At 38.6% G+C, this 21,390-nt stretch overlaps 1 protein-coding gene across 1 annotated transcript in view; it reads right to left on the bottom strand.

The window, feature by feature from the left end:
- ZNF365 (zinc finger protein 365) overlaps positions 1 to 21,390 on the bottom strand; it is a 101,195-nt gene that overhangs the window by 51,236 nt on the left and 28,569 nt on the right. The gene's annotated exons all lie outside the window — the stretch shown is intronic.

Here is a 21,390-nt window from a genome sequence, read left to right on the forward strand (position 1 = left end):
AATAGCATGGGGGAAATGACCCCCATGATTCAATTTCACCCCACCAGGTCCCTCCCACAACATGTGGGGATTATGGGAACTACAATTCAAGATGAGATTTGGGTGGAGACACAGCCAAACCATATCAAGGCCTCTCTAATGTTGGGCTGGAAAGATAGGGCATGAAGTCCAGCATGTGTTTTGAGTACACATCTACATCCCAGAAGTCTTTCAAAAATCTAATATTTCCAACCTCACAATAGTACTCTAAGGTAAATATCATAATATTTGTGTCCTGACAAGCAGGGAATTAATCACGTAGGATCAACACTATAGCAAGCAAGGTGAAAAATGATATAAAAACTGGTTCTCTAACTAAACCTGCGGCTGAGGCTGCAAAGTTCCTACGTCACTCTTGGTTTTCCATCATATTGGCTTCTGTGATGTTCAAATAAAGTGAATATGGAATTTTCCTCTGTGTCCAAGTTTCCCATGGCTAATTTCTTCTCAACTCAGAACACTTCTGCAAGGCAAGGAGTTGTGATCTATAGCACTAGCACCTACTGCAACAACAGAAACAAAGAAGATCCCCAGTGCAGGAGTTGCTTTCTAGCACCTACAAGCCTGTTAACACAGAGGGCTAGCAGCCATTTCCGTCCTCATTTCATAGACCCAAGACATTAGCAACATAACGGGTGATTAGCAGGCCAACATTCCTCCAGGGTAACACCGTGAAGCAATGCAAGTACACAAAGTACCAAGCAGATGTAAAAGAGAAATGACCAAGTGTTAAGGGGTATGTTTGGCAAAAGATTTTCTTTCTACAACAGCATACACAGAACTACTGTATTGCTTATATTTTTCCTTTTCTGTGTAAGTCACGCATCCTTAAACAACAGGGATACATTCCAAGAAATGCATGTTTAGGTGATTTTGTTGCTGTACTAACAAAAGAGTGTACTCACACACACCCAGCTGGCATAGCCTGCTACGTTCCTAGGGTATGTGGTATAGCCTATTGCTCCTATGCTACAAACCTGTACAGCATGTTACTGTACTGGATACCGTAGGTGATTGTAACACAATGCTAAGTATTTGTGTATCTAAACATAATAAAGGTATAGTAAAAATATGGTATTATAATCTCATGGGACTGCCATCATAGATGAGGTCCATTGTTGACCAAAATATCATCATGTGTCATGTGACTGTAGAAGGAGTACACTCTAAAATAATGATAAACAGTATAGAAAAAGCATAAGCCAGTAACATAGTCATTTATTAACCACCACCACAAACATGTGAGTAATGTGTTGCGCTAGGATGTTAGCACAGCTACAACTTCACTAAGCTATAGGAATTTTTATGCCATTATAACCTTATGGGACCATTGTCATATATGCGATCCATTATTGACAGAAAGGTCATGACTGTTATTATGATGTTTTAACATTTTACAAACCTTGCTGGCTGGAGAGAAGACTCTGCCCCTCCCAGGGCTAGCCAATTCTTAGAGTTGGCAAAGTGCTCTCAGTGGGTTGCTCACCTTTGATGTGCAAACTAATCATCTAGAGCCACACTTCTATCTGTCCAGTACACCCCAGGAGGTGACATTCCTCTAATTTAATCATCCCAGGGCCAGGTATCAGGCACCTAAGGACCATCCCTATAGCTTAGAGCCCCATGAAATGATTCAAACTCTCCAATCCTAAACTGTTTGCCCTGCCCAGCCTTGCCTTTCCCACAGAAACCCCAATAAAAGCTCTAGCCTTGCTTCCTCTTGCTCCTGTCTTCTACCTCTTGACCAGAACCTGGTGTTCCTCAAATGACTTTGAGTGATGTGGTGTGCCTCCTATTTTTAGGGCCTGTGAGTATAATAAACTTTGTTTCCAGAGCCTCCCCTGTAGCTGCACCATCACATTAAAGAACACAGAACAACTACAAAGGAACAAAGCTCTGGGTATATTTAGGATTCTGGAACTTGGGCTGTGTAAATCTAGCAGGGTAGCCTGCAGGGAGGTTTGACTGGATCGTGGAAAACCTAGACAATTATGGTGAGGAACAGACCACAGAGGCTTCTGGACAGGGGAGTGACAGGTGCAGAGCTATGATTCAGATTAGTTTCAGCTATGTTTCAGATTAGCATGGCACTGATCAAAGCTGTAGGTAGGGGAACCAAAGAAGTTATTTCAGTCATCCAGATGAGTCAACCAAAAGGAAGAAAGAGGAGTCAAGGATTAGAAAGACAGTGACATCATCAATCTAGTAGGCGAACCACACAATCAGGTGTGGGGGCAAAGATGAAGAGTTTGGTTCTGGAGTTCTAAAAATAAAACCACTAGTATAGGCTTTAACATATAGGGAGGGATTAAAACATTTTGACTGATTATTGACAAGTTTGTCAATCATTACTGAGTCAAAACGGTTGTTTGGACTTGCATTTCTTTAATTATGACCAACTTGAGCATCTTATTATTTATTCATTTATTCATTCAGCAAATATTTGTCAAATTCCTACTATATGCCAGGTATGAGTCTAAGTGTGAAGGCTATAGCAGTCAGCACCATATTCCCTGCCTTCATAGACCTTGTCTTCTAATGTTGATAAATGAACAATAACCAGATAAATAAGAAAATATATGGTACATCCGATGGTGATACATTCTATGAAGAGAAGTAAAGCAAGGAAAGGAAATGGGGAATGCCGAGTGTGCAGTGTGAAGTAGGGAAGGCCTCCTGAGAAAGTGACATTGACCCAAAGGCTTCACAGGTCAGCCTGAGAGCCAAAAGAAAACCTGGGGAAGGGACAGTTTAGGCAGAGGGAAAGGTAATCACACAGGTTCTTGACTGGACCATATCTGGCCCCCTCTTTTCAAGTAATCATTGAGAATCTGTAGTTGTTACTCTGTGAACTGTTTGTTCATATGCATATTTGCTCTTAGCTTGCCTGTCATTTCTTACTGATTAGGAATCCTTCACATGTTAAAGAAATCATCCCTTGCCTAGCATATATATTACAAATGTTTTCCTCAGCCTACCATTGTGTTTTTATTTTGTTTATATTAAGATTATGTATTTTTATATATGTCATATATTTAATCATAATTGCTATACAAAAGAATTACATTTTAGGTAATAAAATTTATCAACCTTTTCTTAATGGCTTCTAGATTCTGTGTCTTATCTAGGAAGGTTATCCCCACTCCATGAATGAAGAAAAATTTATTCTTTTTTTTCTTCTTTTAATTTTATGAACTTAAACATAACATTTAAAGTGTTAATACATCTGGAGTTTATTTTGGTGTAATCAACAAAGTCAGTTTACTGTTTGAAAAACAAGGGACTCTTGAAATGAAAAACTTCTAAGACCCAAAAGGATGGGTTTTTAAAGGTGACAGAGCAGGGAGGTTGTGTGGAAATTGGCTGCAGAAGACCCTGCTGAAGCCTGCATTCTCGGATGCCAACAGCCATTCTCTAGCCTCATTTCCCAAAGTGCTTCTGTGGCACTCTGGTTCCACAAGATGATTACAGGTATCCGGCAAAAACGTTTTCCATCTTGAAATAAGTTTCAGAAACCTGGGATAACTGTGTAGTAACTCATTGTAAGTCCCCAACTGGGGCACTGTAGGCCATGGAACATTTGTCTCATAAAGCATCTTGGCTACCAGTATTCTATATTTGGAGCGGTACTTCCCAGACTTTGGTTATATCAGAAATATCTAGAGAGATTTTTATAACACATACTGCTGAATCCCATTCCTGATCAATGGAATCCAAATCAGTGAAGACGGCATGCAAGAATTTTTAAAACTCTCATTGACAGGTGTTTTGTGATCAGTGGTCCAAAATAGCCTCTGTTTAAAATGTTTTCACTAGAGAACTAGGCCTACAGAAAATTATCAAATGACTATTTTCTCGATTATCCCAAGGATGAGACATAGCTAGTATCACTTTAGATGCATAGGAGGGAAGTTAATTCATTGCATATAATAGATTCCTGAGAGCATCATGCTTCAATTCTCTCCTAAAACCCTGGTTGAGAAGAGCTGGACATGGGACTGGTGCCTGCAAAAAGGTGTACTTTCTTGGACCTTACCACCTCTTCATCTCCTATCACTTACAAAAAGAACGTTAAGTGCTACATTTGATAGCAAGGGGGCAGTAATGGGATCAAAATCAAACTAAGCTTCGTTGGATAAGCATACTCACTCACAGGCTTCTCAAATTAATAGAGTTCTCAGAAATTTGGTCTGATCAATCATTTTTTGTTCTTTCCGCAGATAATATTTGCTATATTCTGTTATAAAAGTTCATTAATAACACAGTTATCTCTAATAAGATCTAATTTTTTTCTTTATCCTAACCTCGAGCCCTTATCTTGTTTACAATTCTTTTCTTCCATCAGCGTCTCAAAAGAAAGTATAATATACTTCAGACTCCATAAACTTCATTGCATTGTGCAAAACTATGTACATTCAATTTTGAAAATAAGAATGATTTTAACAATCTGAATAACCTAATGTGTAATCATAGTGCCAAATATCATGCTTATTATTATAATTATTTCCTCTCTAAATCAATTGATTTGTAAGCTCAAAGCATGCATTTTATTAGTCCTAATTGGATTCAGAGAGCTGTGATCTCCTTGTAACCCTAATCCCTATTATAAAATGGAAAAATCATCATTAAATTTGATTTACATGCTCCTTTTGGGTAGTGTCACCTACGCTACCCTCATGGCAAGGATTTTCTATTAAAATATCTTTTTGAACTAAGAATTCTAGTCATTTAGAATAGCCAAGATGAGCACATCTCACATCCTAGAGTTAGTATAAAAATTTAATGCTTTCCTTCCTGGCTATCAAAACTAATATTCTGAAAAAACTGGAATGATTCAAAGTACCCAAATCATTCCTGGTTATCAGAACTAATATTCTGTCCAAGTCTGAATTGCTGAAATTCCCAAGGTAGATTCTGAAAAGCACTAATCCTGTGAAATACTCTGTGAAGTAGGAGTCTTGGAGTCAAATAAGCTTGAGAAATGCTGAAATTCAAAATGTATCTTAGTATACCAATTCCTTTAGAACTCCTAAAGCTTGAGAAATGCTGAAATTCAAAATGTGTCTTAGTATACTAACTCCTTTAGAACTCCTGGAGTTTTATTTTTTTTAAGTTTTTATTAAAAATTTTGTATAGACCAGGAATTCTTTTCAAGTATCTTATTTAGTGACATGCTACAGAACACAGTTTGGAAATTGATAAGAAAGACTAACATTTATGGAGTACCTATTATATAAGTTAGTTGCCACTATAAATTCATTTAACATTATAGTAAGTCTCCCCCTAGCTGATGCCAACACATTGTGTGAAACCATCCATGAAAGAGGCCCAAATATTTCCTTCCTCAGACAACTCATTAGGGATATTCCTTAGGAGACTAGAGGTGTGAGTTGAGAACAAGTTGGCAAGACAGCAAAAGTAGGTGCCAAGGGAGTCTGTGCCAGTTACTCACACAACTTAGTTTCTTCTTCAAGATCAACTTCATTTCGATCTCATATGCAGTTTTGTTTTCTTGTGATCATGGAGTACTCTACGAACACCCAGTTGTAAGGTTTGGTGGATGAGATAACACCTAACTCATGATAGGCTACTTAGGTGGTATGGCATTCCATCTCTACTAGGGCCCAGTAGAGAATTAAGAACCATTTCCAAACTGAAGAAATGATCATTTTCAGAATAGAGCATGGCCGCGCTCTAAAGCCCTAGGTATCTGCACTGTTTCTCTTACTGCATTTTCTCACAGCTCCATTTGTACAGCACCTCTAGCTGCCATAGACTTGTTGTGCATCATTGGGTCTGCTTGGTCATTAGGCCTAAATAGTGGAGTGGTTTTCACAGCAGTCCAGACCAGCTGCAGTGCCTCCTTTAGTCTAGGTCCATTCAAAACTGGCAAATTTACTGGTTATCATCTGGTAAATGAGTCAGAGCAGTACACTCAAATGTGTGGTATGTTGCCTTTAACAACCAAAGAAGTTCACAAAATATTGTGCCTCCTTAATGATGAGGGTGTAAGGCATAGCAACTTATATTCTCTTTCTTATGAGATATCACATTTCCCAGTCTACCCAACCCTAGAAGTTTCATTAAGATGAACAAGATGACATGCCTTGAATTTTCATGGGGTGTTTCTCCCACCTCTGGCATGCATGCAGTTATCAAGGCATCTAAAATACTAGTTCCTTCCTACTCACATAGACCACTCAGCATGAGTCATCAATATAATGGACCAACATGCTGCCCTGTAGAATGGTGATACTTGGTTTCTCTGGACTAGATTATTGCTGAAAACCAGAATACTAACATAACTCTGAACTAAGACAATGAAGGTATATGGCAGTACCTTGCAGATAAGAGGAAGCTGCTTCTGATATTTTTTTGCTATTCAGAATACAGGGGTAAAACATTATCCAAATCAATAGCTGAGTATCAGCTATTGATCCAGCAAGGAGTTCACATCTGTAACAACTATAGTTGTAATAATCTACTGTCATTATTCCAGATTCATCTGTATTCTGCATAGAGCAAACAGATGAGTTAATGTTGACCTGAAAGAAATCAATAGCTCTACAGCTTTCAAGATTTTGATGGTGGCACTGATCTTTTCAATTACCTCGGGGATGTAGTATCAATTATTGTTTGCTATTTGGAGAAAGAAATCCCAAGGACTTCTTGCATATCTCTATCATTAAAGCCTTTACTTCAATAGTGAGCATGCCAATGTCGGGAGGCTGTCAGTACATAATTAAATCTATTTCAACCATGCTTTCAGGGATTAGCACAGTGTGGTTTTGCAGAGTTCCTGGTTTTACGTGATATGGACTTGGGTTAACATTTCATTTTATCACCCGAATTCTAAAGCCCCCCCTCTAACTAATGGAGTATCGAGGATTTATGGTCCTGAGGAATTTGCATCAGCTCAAGGCTGATGAGAAGTAATCCCTAAAAACATTGAGTATTTTACTTTATCAACTGTGGATTCACCCTTGTAAATGGCCCCAGATTCTTTTGGTAAAGGCCAGGTAACAGATTTGCAGTACATAATTGTGCCAGTGTTGTATGATCTTTCATCAAGTTGACTAGACTCTCCTACATTCACAAGACCTGTTCAATTTGTGAACTAGCTCAGTTCAGAAAATTGGTGATGACAATAAGATTGTTGATGACTTAGACATTAACAATCAAATCAAAATAGACAAATACATATTTTTCCAATATAAGCAATGAGCTACCACTATCAGTTGCCAATGTCTCTAAACCCAAGCAGGCCACATTTCTATCTTTCGACGTCTGTTTTCCGGACTTCTTCTGGTACAAAATGCTTTATCAGTCAGTGTTTAGTTAAAAAAACAAAAAACAAAAAACCATCTCTACAAAAATATAAAAAACTAGCGGGGTGTGGTGACAGGTGCCTCTGGTCTCAGCTACTCAGGAGGCTGAGGTGGGAGGATCACTTGAGCCAGGGAGGTGGAGGTTGCAGTGAGCTGGCATGGCGGCCACTGCACTCCAGCCTAGGTGACAGAGTGACAGAGCTTGTCTGAAAAAAAAAAAAAAAAAAAGCCTGAAAACAAGAAAAACAGAAACCATTCTAGAAGAGATTAGGTGCATACAAAACCAATGGAAGGTCCAGATGACAGAAAGTCAAGGTAGGTCATCCCTTTATTTTCAAGTTCACTGCCAACTTGCAATCAATCAAAGTATTACTTCTGTAGTCCAGGCCAAGAACTTATCGAGGCTGCCAGAGACAGTAAAGCTTGCTAAGTATTCTATTTACTTTCCTTTATTTCTTAGCTTCTTTGCAGTTATGTGGGCCAATTAAAATGTGAAAAAATATGTGAATCATTTCTGAGTTAAGACAGAGAAAATCCTATATGCAATTCTCTTGTCTCTTTCTGTGACATAGTTACCTACAAGAATACAAACTTAAATTGAAGCTTAAGTCTGGGTGTTACAAAGATGGTGGAAGCTCCATCAAACTGAACAATAACAAAAAAATTGAATCACCGGTTCAAAGAAAACAAAGTCCCAAATGTTTTTACAAGCATGTTCTAGCAAATATTTATTATGAGTTAATTTCAAATTTGCACAAACTGTTTCAGAAATAGTAAATTCTAGTCTAACATTGATATCCAAATAAGACAATGTCAGTACAAAAAAGGAAAATTGTAGGCCAATTAATTTTAACCTAAATGCAATAATGTATATAAAAGTAATATGTAATGACCAAGTATGATTTATTCCAAGAACTCAGGTTTATTTAATGTTATAAAATAAGTTAACATAGTCTACTACATTAAGATTTTAAAAGAGAAATATAAAACAAAATCTCATTCAATAAAGGAGAAAACATCTCATAAAATTTACTTATTTTTGTGATACATCTTAGCAAACCAGGAATTGATAGGAACTATAATAACCTAAAAATTATACATACCAAAAACTTACAATAATGATCATACTCAATGATAAAATATTAATTATTATATGAGGATATTTCCATGACCTTGGGTAGGGAATAAAACAAAAAAGCACTAAGCATAAAGGAAAAAACTATTGATGAACTTGACTACCTTAACATTCTGACCTTTTGTTCATCCAAAAACAACAATAAATAATACAAGAAAAACCCTACTCCCCACTTTGAGCCATATATTCATCTTTCAAAACGTTTGCTGTTGCTACAAATAGCTATAAATTAACTGAACAATGATGTCACATCAGACACTAAAATCCATGCTCAATAGCTTAACAATGTGCACCCAATCATTAATCAGTGTTACCTCTGTTAACCAATGAGAATTCCTGACAAACCACTTTGTATAAGCCCACCCTGTCCTTTTTTTTTTTTTTTTTCCTTTAAATACCTGCTTGTAACAAAAACCAAATGGAGCTCATATTCAAGGTTACTTGGATCTAAGTCTTCCAGATAGCTGTCCTCACTTTGGCTCAAGTAAACTCTTTAAATTATATGTTTTGCCTCAGCCTCCCTCTTCCTTTTAGATTGATAAATATCATTATGTGCAGTTTTTACATATGCAAATGGAAGCTCAGAGAAGTTAAGTAATTTGTCTAAGTTTGCAAACATAGTAAAATTAATCCAACTGTATAGCCTCAAAATCAAAGCCAGGACATAGTACCATCTTTAAGAGTAACAAGGTCTGGAGATGGGCCATGTAACATATGTTACACTATCTTCAGGAGTAGACTGTATCAAAGCAGAATGCACACATTTACTTTTAGATTTCCTTTCATTAGATATACTGACCACATTGTTTGAGGAAAGCAACCTTGAAGTCAATGTTGATACTGGCAATAAATTTCCAGAGTATATTTATAATGTTCTTCAGATGTGTATAATATTAGTAAGATTGTTGGCTATTTGCTTAAGGTTCTTTGTTTCTATTGCCTATCTGAGCTTGCACTGAAAGAGTTCAGAATAAGTAATCACAAAATTATACCACATTGGCATAAGGATTATTTTGAGCTAAAGGCAATTGAGACTCAACAGATGCAGGAAGAGCTCTCTACTCTTCTAGGCTTTATCTGCCTAAAAGCAAGGTATGGATTGCCCTTTGAGGAAGATGCCCCTTTTATACTAGGGAGAGAAGAGCTACTATTCTTACTGAAGACAGAGCCAATACCAAGATGAATATGCTTAAACAGACTTTAATAAAAATAGCCCTTATCTTCCATTACTTCGCCCGCGTATTTTCATACTGCCTAATCACTTGAAGCCTGATTTTTTTATTATGAAAAATTTATTATAAACATCTAATTGACTTTTTCTAGAATCATTTCAAAGTTAATTTCCCTAAAGCTATAACGGAGAGGAGACATCCTTATGCTGTCTCAGGCACCCCTTCTGATTGGTTGCTGCACATCACTTCTTTTTTTGAAAAGAAGTCATTTTAAAGATAGATTACGTGGCACCTAGCTCCAGAAACTCCATTCTGGTTAGGTCATTTCACACAATGGCCTCCTATAAACTTTGTTTAAAAACTCCAAACCTGTTTTTATCCATTAGAAGGGTAAATAAGCCCCTGCGTCAACTTATTCAATTCTAACCAGCCTATTTTTTGTGAACCCCAAACCATATAAATATTGACAAAATGTATGTGCTTTTTTTCTGTCAAAAAAACAAATATTGACCAGAGTTGAGACTTTCGTTTTGATGTTCAAATATCAACACTATAAGATAGACCACTTAAAATTATTCCTGATAGTAAATATATTAGATTCTATTTTTTATTCCTTTAGTTGTTTGTGCATTTTTGTCGTTATTTTTCTATATTTTCAATTTTTCTACATTTAAACTGTTTATTATGTCCAAAATGAAAATCATAAAACAAGGTAATTCAAAGTCTTAGTTCCATTCTTTTCCCCTCCTTCCTGTTCTCTCACTCCCTTTAGAATTAACTATTTTTATTAGGTTTTAGTTTATCACTTCATTGCTTCCTTTTGTAAATACATATGTATTTCCTTTTTCATATATATCCCTTTCCCTTTCACACAAAAAGTCAGACTTTTTAAGAAAAGCAAATTTGTTACTTGTTGTCAAGGAGCTTGAAGTTTGAGAAAATTAAGAGACTCAGGCTGTATTCCGTGCTACTCTCTAGGTGATTCCTGGAATGTCACTCTATTGAACATGTTTTAGTTTCCCCAAGTATTAAAAAAAAAGACAGGAGATTAAAGATCTCTAAGTTCTGTTCATTTCTAAGGCAAAAATAAAACAACAAAATTTGAGCTGTGGATGTTGAATCACATCTAGCTTAAGTTGGAGAAAGAGATCTGAGGAATATTAGCAAGTGTCCCAATGTTTTTATTTAGATGAGCTGATTTTCATTTCTTCTCATGTTCTATGCCAACCCTTTAGAGGTAAAGCCTGTAGGAATGAACTGTAGCTGAACCAAACATGGCATTAGCAAATTGATGAGAATAGACATTTTGTTCATTTTTATAGCAGGCTCTATTTATGAAAGACTATTAAATGTTTTATCCACTGGGATCATTACCGGTATTTTAAAAAATGACTGCTAGGGCACAAAGTACTAAAGTAGTCTACTCCAAACACTTCAGACAAGATGCACAGTAATAATCAGCATTAGGCTGATGCAGGAGCAAACGTTATAATGACGCAAAATAAGGAGAAAGAATCACATGTTTAGTTCAAGTACATTCAAGTCATTGAGGACAAATGTTGGAAATTTTTAGGAACAACACAAGTGGCCATTGGTAAACAAAGTAAGTATACTTCCTGAGGTTATTTTTCTTGAAAAGGAATATATATTTTAATATTATTTCCAGTAAGTCTTATGCTAGCTAACAAAATATCTCTATTAGACCTCAAATAATCTGAAATTCTCTGGGTTAGTGAATTACCGAGAAACATGCCTTCAAGGGCCTTTTAATTAGTTTGGAGAAGTACATTAAATTATAGTAATACAGGTTAAGCATCTCAAATCCAAAATACTAAAATCTGAAATACTCCAAAATCTAAAACTTCTTGAGTACCAACATGACACTCAAATGAAATGCTCACTGGAGTATTTTGGATTTCAAGTTTTCTGATTAGGGATGCCCAACTAGTAAGTATAATGCAAATTTTCCAAAATGTAAAAACAAACAAACAAAAAAAAAACACCAAAATCCAAAACACTTCTAGTCCCAAGCATTTCTGAAAAGGGAGGCTCAACCTGTAACTTCATGTTCTACAATTATGTGTCTGCTCAACTCTCTCTGCCTCAATAAGATTCAACATGAATAGAAAAAGTTATTTTGAGCTGCAAAGGATCCATGACCTTTCAAACATCTTTAATCCATCCATTTTTTTTTTCTCATTTTCTGTCATCAAGACATTCGAAAAATAGACTATCCATTCGAGATATCGGACATTTGGTTTTGAGATTCAGTATTAGGAAAACATGGGAACATTTCATATGAAAAGCATTCTTCAGAGAATGAATACCTAGAGAAAGTACTTCCCTTTCTTTTGTTAGGAGAACATTAACTTGGGTACAAATCACTCTTTTACCAAGTTATTTCTTGCATTTGGCTTTCTTTGTGTTCAGCTTATGCTGAGTTTTAGTTTCATAGTTGTTGTTTTTTTTTTTTCTGGTAATATTTTATCTGACCAGGTAGAAGCCTAAGACCCTTGACCTGTGTAAGGACCTGTGCTGAGGGAGGAATCAAGAGATTTGCACATCTCAGCGCTGAGGGCAATCTAAGAAAATAGAATGCAAAGGTGAAATCAAAATGAAAAGCCAGGGAAATTATGTGATTGAAGTGTCAATCCAAGAAGCAAGATAGGAACATCCAGTTCTGAGTAGAAGGGGAATAATTTGTGGCTGACCAATGCCTCCTTCAAGAAAACTGTAAACAGAAACCTGAAAAGAGCCCAAATAGCCAAGACAATCCTAAGCAAAAAGAACAAAGCTGGAGTCACCATGCTACCCAATTTCAAACTGTACTACACGGCTACAGTGATGAAAACAGCATGGTACTGGTACAAAAACAGACACATAGACCAATGGAACAGAATAGAGAACTCAGAAATAAGACTACTCAGCTACAACCATTGAATCTTCAACAAACCTGACAAAAACAAGCAATGAGGAAAGGATTCCCTATTTAATAGATAGTGCTGGAAGAACTGGCTAGCCACATGCAGAAAATTGAAACTGGACTCCTTCCTTGTACCTTATACAAAAATTAACTCAAGATAGATTAAAGACTTAAATGTAAAACCCAAAACTGTAAAAACCCTAGAAGAAAATCTAGGCAATACCATTTAGGACATAGACACAGGCACAGATTTCATGATGAAAACACCAAAAGCAATTGCAACAAAAGCAAAAATTGACATGTGGAATCTGATTAAACTAAAGAGCTTCTGCACAGCAAAATAAACTATCATCAGAGTGAACAGACAACTTACGAAACGGGAGAAAATTTTTGCAATCTATCCCTCTGACAAAGGTCTAACATCCAGAGTCCACAAGGAACTTAAACAAATTTACAATTAAAATAAAAACAAACAATCCCACCAAAAAATGGGCAAAGGGCATGAACAGACACTTCTCAAAAAAAGACATTTATGCAACTGACAAACATATGAAACAAAGCTTAACATCACTGATCATTAGAGAAATGCAAATCAAAACCACAATGATACACCATCTCGTGCTAGTCAGAATAGAAATTATTAAAATGTCCAGAAACAACAGATGCTGGCAAGGTTGTAGAGAAAATGGAACACTTTTACACTGTTGGTGGGAGTGTAAATTATTTCAACCATTGTGGAAGACAGTGTGATCATTCCTCGAACATCTAGAAGCAGAAATACCATTTGACATGAAAATACCAAAGACATGGAATAAACCCAAATGCCCATCAGTGATAGACTGGATAAAGAAAATGTGGTACATATATACTGTGAAATACTATACAGCCATAAAAATGAATGAGATAATGTCCTTCACAGGGACATGGATGGAGCTGGAAGCCATTATCCTCATCAAACTAATGCAGGAACAGAAAACCAAACACCACATGTTCTCACTTATAAGTTAGAGCTGAACAATATGAACACATAGACATAGGGTGGGGAACTACACACACAGGTGCCTATGGGGAGGGAGGAAGAGCATCAGGAAGAATAGCTAATGGATGCTGGGCATAATACCAAGGTGATGGGTTGATCTGTGCAGCAAACCACCATGGCACATGTTTACCTATGTAACAAATCCTTCACATGTACCCTGGAACTTAAAAGTTGAAGGGAAAAAAAAAGAGACAGAGAGATTCCTCTATACATTCTACATACTGCAGGAATTCCTCAAAGTCTTTTCATTGTCATCTCCTGGTCAACAGTAGCTATCCCTTAGCCCTGCTCCAAATCACAGCTCAAGAGAATTTTCTCTCCAGAACCAATTTATTGGTTCTTTGAACAAGGCTTAGTTAATCAGGATTTTAGTAGTAGTCAGTGAACAAAACCAACAAGGCAGTCCCGTGAGGTAAAAGGAAGGGAAAGACAATAAACAAGTAAACCAATAAATAAGATAATTTCAGATAGTAGTCAGTGCTGTTGAGAAAATACATAGTGCCATGGGACAGAGAATGACTAAGTCAGGGATTCTGTTAAGATCCTGTGATCCTAAAAGGCTATAAATGCATAGGGCCAGTCAGGGTAATGTGGACACCATCACAGAGAGGAAATTGGCCCTGATAGTTCAGATGGGATTGGCCCTGATGGTTCAGAAAACTTCACCAGCTACCCCCATATATATCTGGTCATGAGGCAGCCTATATCTCCTGTACCCACTATTGCATGACTGGCTTATACAGGAACCAAAATAAATATTGGTGAATGGTTGGTTGGTTGGATGGATGAATATCTAGTTAACTCTAGTGATTCTGACAAGATCCATCTGGTGAGGCCTTAAATCAGGGCTTGTTTAAGCTATTGAGCCAAACTGATTATTCTGTTTGAGGAACAGCTCCCTCCTATTAGGCATAGGCAGTACTCTGTACCTGACCCTGAAACACAAGAAGGAAATGGGCTAAGAACACAAAAAAACCCTTTTGTGCCACAGAATCAATGACCACTTCATTACAGCCCAACTGGAATGCACTACAGACCCTTAAAGGGAAATGTTTCCTCACTTCCCCAAGTACTTGAAGTGGACGTGGTCTGTTCATCAGGGTTCTTAGTTGCAGGCAGCAGAGACGGATTCTAGCGATTTGTTAGAAAAGAGTTCATTAAAATGGCATTCTTACATCACATTATCTCTGGGGAGGACAGAGAACCAGATGTGGAGGTGCTAGCCAGCCAGGAACAGTGCCAAAATTATACCATTGAATTGGTCTACTGAAAACACTAGGATTCTGCTGTCAGAACTGTCATTGCCAATGCCTCAGGCAACTGGATGGAGCTGCTGCCTCCACTCTCTTCCATGACCACACAAGATTTTATACACACCCTACCTCTTTAAGTTAATTCCTTTGGACTGAAGCTTGGGGTGGACATATCTGATAGGCAGAGTCTAAGTCACAGTTTCAGGAAAAGCCAGGAAAATGAGCATGTGGCATTTTCAGCTTCTAAGTAGGAGATGGCCCTACCCCATTAGGGAAGGAATCTCCCTGCAGACACAAGAAGGGGGTTTGAATTTCGAACAGCCAAAAAGAACAGCAGATGTCAACTACAGCTGGAGTAGAGAAAGTAAGACCAAGAAAAGAAGACCAGGGGCGCTATCTTGACCCTGCTGGGGAATAAAAACATAGGACGCTAAGAAGCAAAGCAAAGCAATTGCATGAAGGTACAAAACCAACGCATCAAGATATGAGTCCAAAGGCTGTTCTACAATCTAGTCTTGCCAGTAGCTCTGATATTTTGGTCTCTAGGCATTGGGCTTGTGTGTTAATAAGTATAGGTTAATTCATAACTTGGGAGGGGAATCTTATTTAATGGCCCATATATCCCCCAACAGATGCTGTTAGTATTTGTTTTCTGACACTCTCTTTTCTAAGTCTCCATATTTAGCCAATAGTCTCAAATAAACAAATATATTAAGTACTGACTCTGTGCCAGGTATTATGCTAAAAACTTTGTATGGATATCTTATTGAATCTGCACCATGATCCTGAATACAAAGAGAGACAATGAGGCTCTAATAGATTAAATAAGTTTCTCAAGATAATAAAACTAGTAAGTGGCAGAGTCTGATGTCTTTCTTTAGGTATGTTAATACCTATCTGTTTCTATTAGATAGGTTAATATCTTCAAACAGGTTATAGTCAGTTCTTTACCACCATTCAGACTGTTTAATGTAACTTAATGATTTTCTGCTTTAGTTCATTAAACGTTGCCTTTTGTTTTAGTACACAGGGAAGAATCTTGTTTTTCTATTTTCAAGGTCTTGGTTAGAAAGTTATTAGGGGAGAGAGAAGACTTCATGGTTGTTCCCATGTGCTTTCCACATGGCCAAGGCAAGACATCATTCTATCTATTTTCCAGATGAGGAAACTGGACCCACAGTCAAGGCAGATGTTAAGTTGTAAAGCAGGATGCCAAGATCAGTGCCCTTTCAACGGCACCATTGTTGAGGAAGAGCAAATAGATTGTGATTTGTGTGCTGACTAGCTGGTATACTCATTTTCTATGGCTGCTGTAACAAATTATCACAAGTTTAGTGGCTTAAACAACACATAGTTATTATTTAAAGGATTCTTCCAAAGTCAAAAGTTTGAGTGGGTAGACATTCTGCCTACCACAGCTGGTTAAGGCTGTGTTAAGAAGGATTCTGAGGCTATGTCTGTGTTCATCAGGAAAGATAACCCTGGCCAATTAGCAATGTCTACCATGGATTCAGAAGGAAATGCCATGTATTTTCTATCTTACCATAGATGCAGGCTAAAAGAAGGAGAGTACTAAAATACCTACTGATAAGGCTTTAGGACCAACAGGTTCATATGCCTTCTACACAGTAATAGTGCAATACACTGAGGCAGCAGGGTTTGCAGCAGAGAAAGAGTTTAACAATCACAGGGCACCGAGTGAGGAGAGGAGAGGAGACCCTCAAATCCATCTCCCTGATTTTTCCTGGGCTGGCGTTTTTAAGGGGATCAGGGACAGTGAGGGTCAAAAGTCAAAAGTTTTCCTAAGAAGGGTAAAGGCGATGTGGGAACTGCATTCTTTAGTGAGTCAGCTTCTTGTGGGGTCCTTCAGGCAAGCAGGTGTCAGTAGTTTCACTGGCACACAGGACCTGAAGGAATATCTCAAAGGAAAAGTTTAACGTTTTGTAGTGTTTGAGTTGTTATCTATACAGCAGTTCAGGGGAGCTTTAGTCTTACAGCAGGGTCTGCATGATTCTGGGGCAATAGGCCACAAAGCACTATGAGGAAGTAGGTCGGAGAGCAAGCTGACCTCATAACAAACACTGACTGTGCTGCCAGGTTGGTTTATTTTTGTTTCTCCCCTCCATGCTTCTCTGATTAATTTTATAAAGTTTGTAGGAATGGCTTCAATAAGAGGAGTGACAGCCAGTTTGTGGGCTCCAGCCCTTGCTGGAAGAACCCTTAGAAGCAGAAGCAGAGTGCTCCAATGCTCTGCCTGGTTCCATACCGTTGTAGTTTTTCTCTTCCTAGAGCTGGAGATACTTGATGCTCTGGCAAGCTGAGCCCCTGCCCAGGTTCCAGGAATGATGCTGTCTCACTGGATCTCCTGAATCCCTACACAGCGGCAGGCCCAGTGCTGGGTGCTAGAGCATCAGGGTAGATACAATTCTCTCACAATGGGATACAACACTACAGGATAGCTGCAGACCTGAGGGGCTTACCCTTAAAATGGGAGACTGACTGGCCAAGAAATGGATATTCAAGGAAAAATTATGTTACTTCCCAGGGCTCACTTGTCCTATGCTTTCTACCTCCATGACCACGTTCAGACTGCCTAAAATGCTCTGCTCTGTTTTGCTAACTCCAATCCTGTTCATTCTGCAAACACTACTTCCCTTTGATCCTCTCCAGCTGGAAGAAAGTCCATTTTCTCATTGTAGTTTTCTTTTTTAGCATATCTGAGGCCACCGATGTTCCCATACTCCACAAATACCTTACTGAGGACCCACCCTATGCTGGGTACTGCATCTGGCACTGGGGACATACTAGGGATAAAAGGTACAGACTTGACCCCTTGTTATGGAAACGACAGGACAGTGGGGAAGACAGATATGAGTCAAGTCGTCACACCATTAAATATTATAAAGGGGCACCTAGAATCAGTCCTACAAGGAATAGGTATATGGTATTCTGAGAGTTAGGAAGCTGCCTTGGGGAAGTGACAATTGATCTCAAATCTGAAGGCTGAACAGAAATTAACTAGATGAAAAAGAAAGAGAGGGCCATTCCAGGCAGAAAACACAACATGTCAGGGAAGCAGTGCGTGGAGAAAGTAGGGTATCTGCAATACTCTGAAAGGAAGGCAGTGGCTGGAAAGGAGCAAGAGGTCTGGTGCTGGCTGGAGTGGAGAGGCAGGCCACAGCCAGGGCATGCAGGGCAAATTCAAAGCTTTGATCTTCGTCCCAATAATTAACTGTGTGTCCACTCCATTTGCCCTTACCCACTCTAAGCTCCTCGGGTATCCCTTACCCTTTAAGAATCTTGGTTCCCTCTACCAGATCTCTGTGTTTAGGACTACATGAGAAGTGTTAGCTATAATTTCAAGCTCCAGGCACACTTAAAGATAAAAATAAAGTACATTCCTGAGAATGGGGAAGTGGGGTTCACTCTTGAACAAATAATTAGGGCTTGGAAAGAGGAGAGGTTGAGATATAAAACCATCTTTCTGTTTCTCTATGATATACTCAACCAAAGTGAACAACGCCACTTGTTAGTCAGCAAACGACCAATGTGAAATGTCCACAGCAATATGCACTAAAATCTAACAGACTTCAATCTGAGACTTTGAAATTCCTTGGCAAGTTGGGGTCCTCATCTCTAAGGGGTGGCAGGAGTCTGGAGCTTACAGAGTGGCAACATCTATAAACCCCACAGTGGCTTGCATAGGTGCAATAACCGATCATAAATGTTAAACAGAATTTTAGGACACTGAGAAACTTATGTAATCAACAAATGCATATAGGATCATTTTTTGGAGTTTTGTCAAGGAGGAGGCAGAACACGGTGAAGGAGCATTGGCTGAGATGTAGAAGGACAATTTCTTTTTCTCACTCAAGCTCTGTCACAGAGGCGTTCCTGGGCCCTGGAAACCCTTTCAAGCCATCATAAGCCCCCCTCTCATTGCAAAATGTGATGATGTCACCGTCTTAAGTATATTCATAAGAAAGGCAAAAGCTGAAGAATAATCAAAACTACCTGGAAAATGCCTGAAGAAGGCACGATGCTGGAGCCTGACATGACACACACAATTTCTAAGTCCAACATTGCCAATTTATCTTCCAGTGCTGGAAAGAACTGCTGTTGATTTAACTGAACACCAGATGAGGTTCCTGGCTTGCACTCAGGAGCCATGTTGTAACAAAAAATGTACCTTCTCTTTAAACACTGAAATCACATTCAGGGAGATGAGATGCTTCCGTTCCAACAAGCACATCATGCTGAGGTAATAGTACAAGATGTACATCTCCTGTTTCCCCAACTGCTGTTTCTCCACCTGCTATGAGTAGAAAATTGTACCTCCTCAGCCCTACTTGCTTCAAAAGGATTCTGTAAGGATAAATATGGGTGCGTGTTATCTTTGTAACCTGACAAAGTTTACAAACTTTGCAAAGCCCAAGTCAGTGAAATAAAATCTCCAAAATCAAGTTACCATGTCAATACTAAGTTTTGTGTGGCCAACATTTACATTAATGTAACATCAGTATATATATAAAACAATAGAATCCCAGGGTACAAGTATTTTTGGAAGAACCCAGCCTAATTCCCAACCCAATGTAGAATCCCAATCAAAAGTTACTCATGGATTTTGAATTACGCAGGAGTCGGTGTCCCTAACCCTTGCACTGTTCAAGGGTCAACTATAAGGGCAGACTAAGGTCACCTCTCGAATAACTCTCACAGCTCCTAAACAAATGGAGTCCCCTAAATTTTCCTGATTTCATGGTTCTTAAAAGAACAATGGCTGAGAAAAGGAGTCGCTAAGAGAAAAGTAGTACTCAAAGGAAATAGTAGCTCAGAGACAGGGAGCTCGCTTTTTAACTAGGTGACCTATTCCGTTGTGCTTAGAAATTTTACATTTAGTGATTTGACATCTGCTTCCTCAGAACTTTCTCTCACAGATTTCAGTAATATCTTTTGCAGCCACACAAAATATGTATTTTTCTATGTGATAACACCTCAGGTACTTAAGGGCAGCAATCATCTCTCCTCTTCTCACAGGACATTGGTAACAAAGTTCTCATTTACCATCCTAGGCATCTACCTCCACATATGCAAAACGTATCAATGTCCCCATTACAGGGTGGGAAGGAGAATCTAGCCTGCCTATATGTGAGGTTCCTCTACTGGAAAAACTCTTTTCCATCCTGGAATAATAGCTGAAACTCCAGAGTAAATTTAACATAGTGCTACAGTTCGAATACTCTTTTCTTAAATGAAAATTTCAGATGTGTTCTGACCCAGAACATGAACAAAAAAAAGGAACACAAAAGAAAAAATTTACTTAATTCCACAAAAAGGAATTCAATTTCTAAAGCTCTCCATCATTGAAACATCTGAAATTGCTCCGGGGCTTCTTTTTGGAATCATGCAGGCATGCCACCCCTGGAATTCACTTCTGAAGGATCCAGATTGAGCAGAATCAAGATACTGGGATTTATATTTTCTAATAAACTGAGATAATCGGGAATGTCACCGCTATTTCTCAAAAACACCGTAACCTGGGGAACCCATTAACCTTGACATAACTACAGTTGACTCTTGAACGATACAGGTTTGAACTGAGTGGGTCCAGTTCTTTTTTTTTTTTCTTTTTTTTTTGAGACGGAGTCTCACTCTGTCACCCAGGCTGGAGTGCAGTGGCGCGATCTCAGCTCATTGCAAGCTCCGCTTCCCGGGTTCACGCCATTCTGCTGCCTCAGCCTCCCGAGTAGCTGGGTCTACAGGCGCCCGCCACTGTGCCCGGCTAATTTTTTGTATTTTTAGTAGAGACAGGGTTTCACCATGTTAGCCAGGATGGTCTCGATCTCCTCACCTCGTGATCTGCCCACCTCGGCCTCCCAAAGTGCTGGGATTACAGGCGTGAGCCACCACGCCCGGCAGGTCCAGTTCTATCCTGATTTCTTCTGCCACCAAAGGTAGCAAGACACACCCTTCCTCCTCCTCTTCCTCCTCAGCACCCCCAACGTGAAGACAATGAGAATGAAGACCTCTATGATGATCCACTTCCACTTAATGAATATAACTGTATCTTCTCTTCCTTATGATTTTCTTACTAACATGTTCTTTCTCTAGTTTGATTATAAGAATACAGTAGATCATACATTTAACATACAAAATACGTGTTAACTATGTTGTCAGTATGGCTTCTGGTCAACAGTAGGCTATCAGTAGTTAAGTTTTTGAGCAGTCAAAAGTTACTCATATATTTTGAATTATGCAGGAGTCGGTGTCCCTAACCCTTGCACTGTTCAAGGGTCAACTGTAAGTGCAGACTAAGGTCACCTCCTGAATAACTCTCACAGCTCCTAAACAAATGGAGTCCCCTACATTTTCCTGACTTCATGGTTCTTAAAAGAACAATGGCTAATTCCACCAGTCACATACTTCTCTCTGTTATCTATTCTGATCACTCTCTGGGCTTTGCAATGTCTTGGATGTATAGCATATACAGGCTGGGATATA

This window comes from Pongo abelii, chromosome 8 (genome assembly GCF_028885655.2).
Source record: "Pongo abelii isolate AG06213 chromosome 8, NHGRI_mPonAbe1-v2.0_pri, whole genome shotgun sequence".
NCBI lineage: Eukaryota > Metazoa > Chordata > Mammalia > Primates > Hominidae > Pongo > Pongo abelii.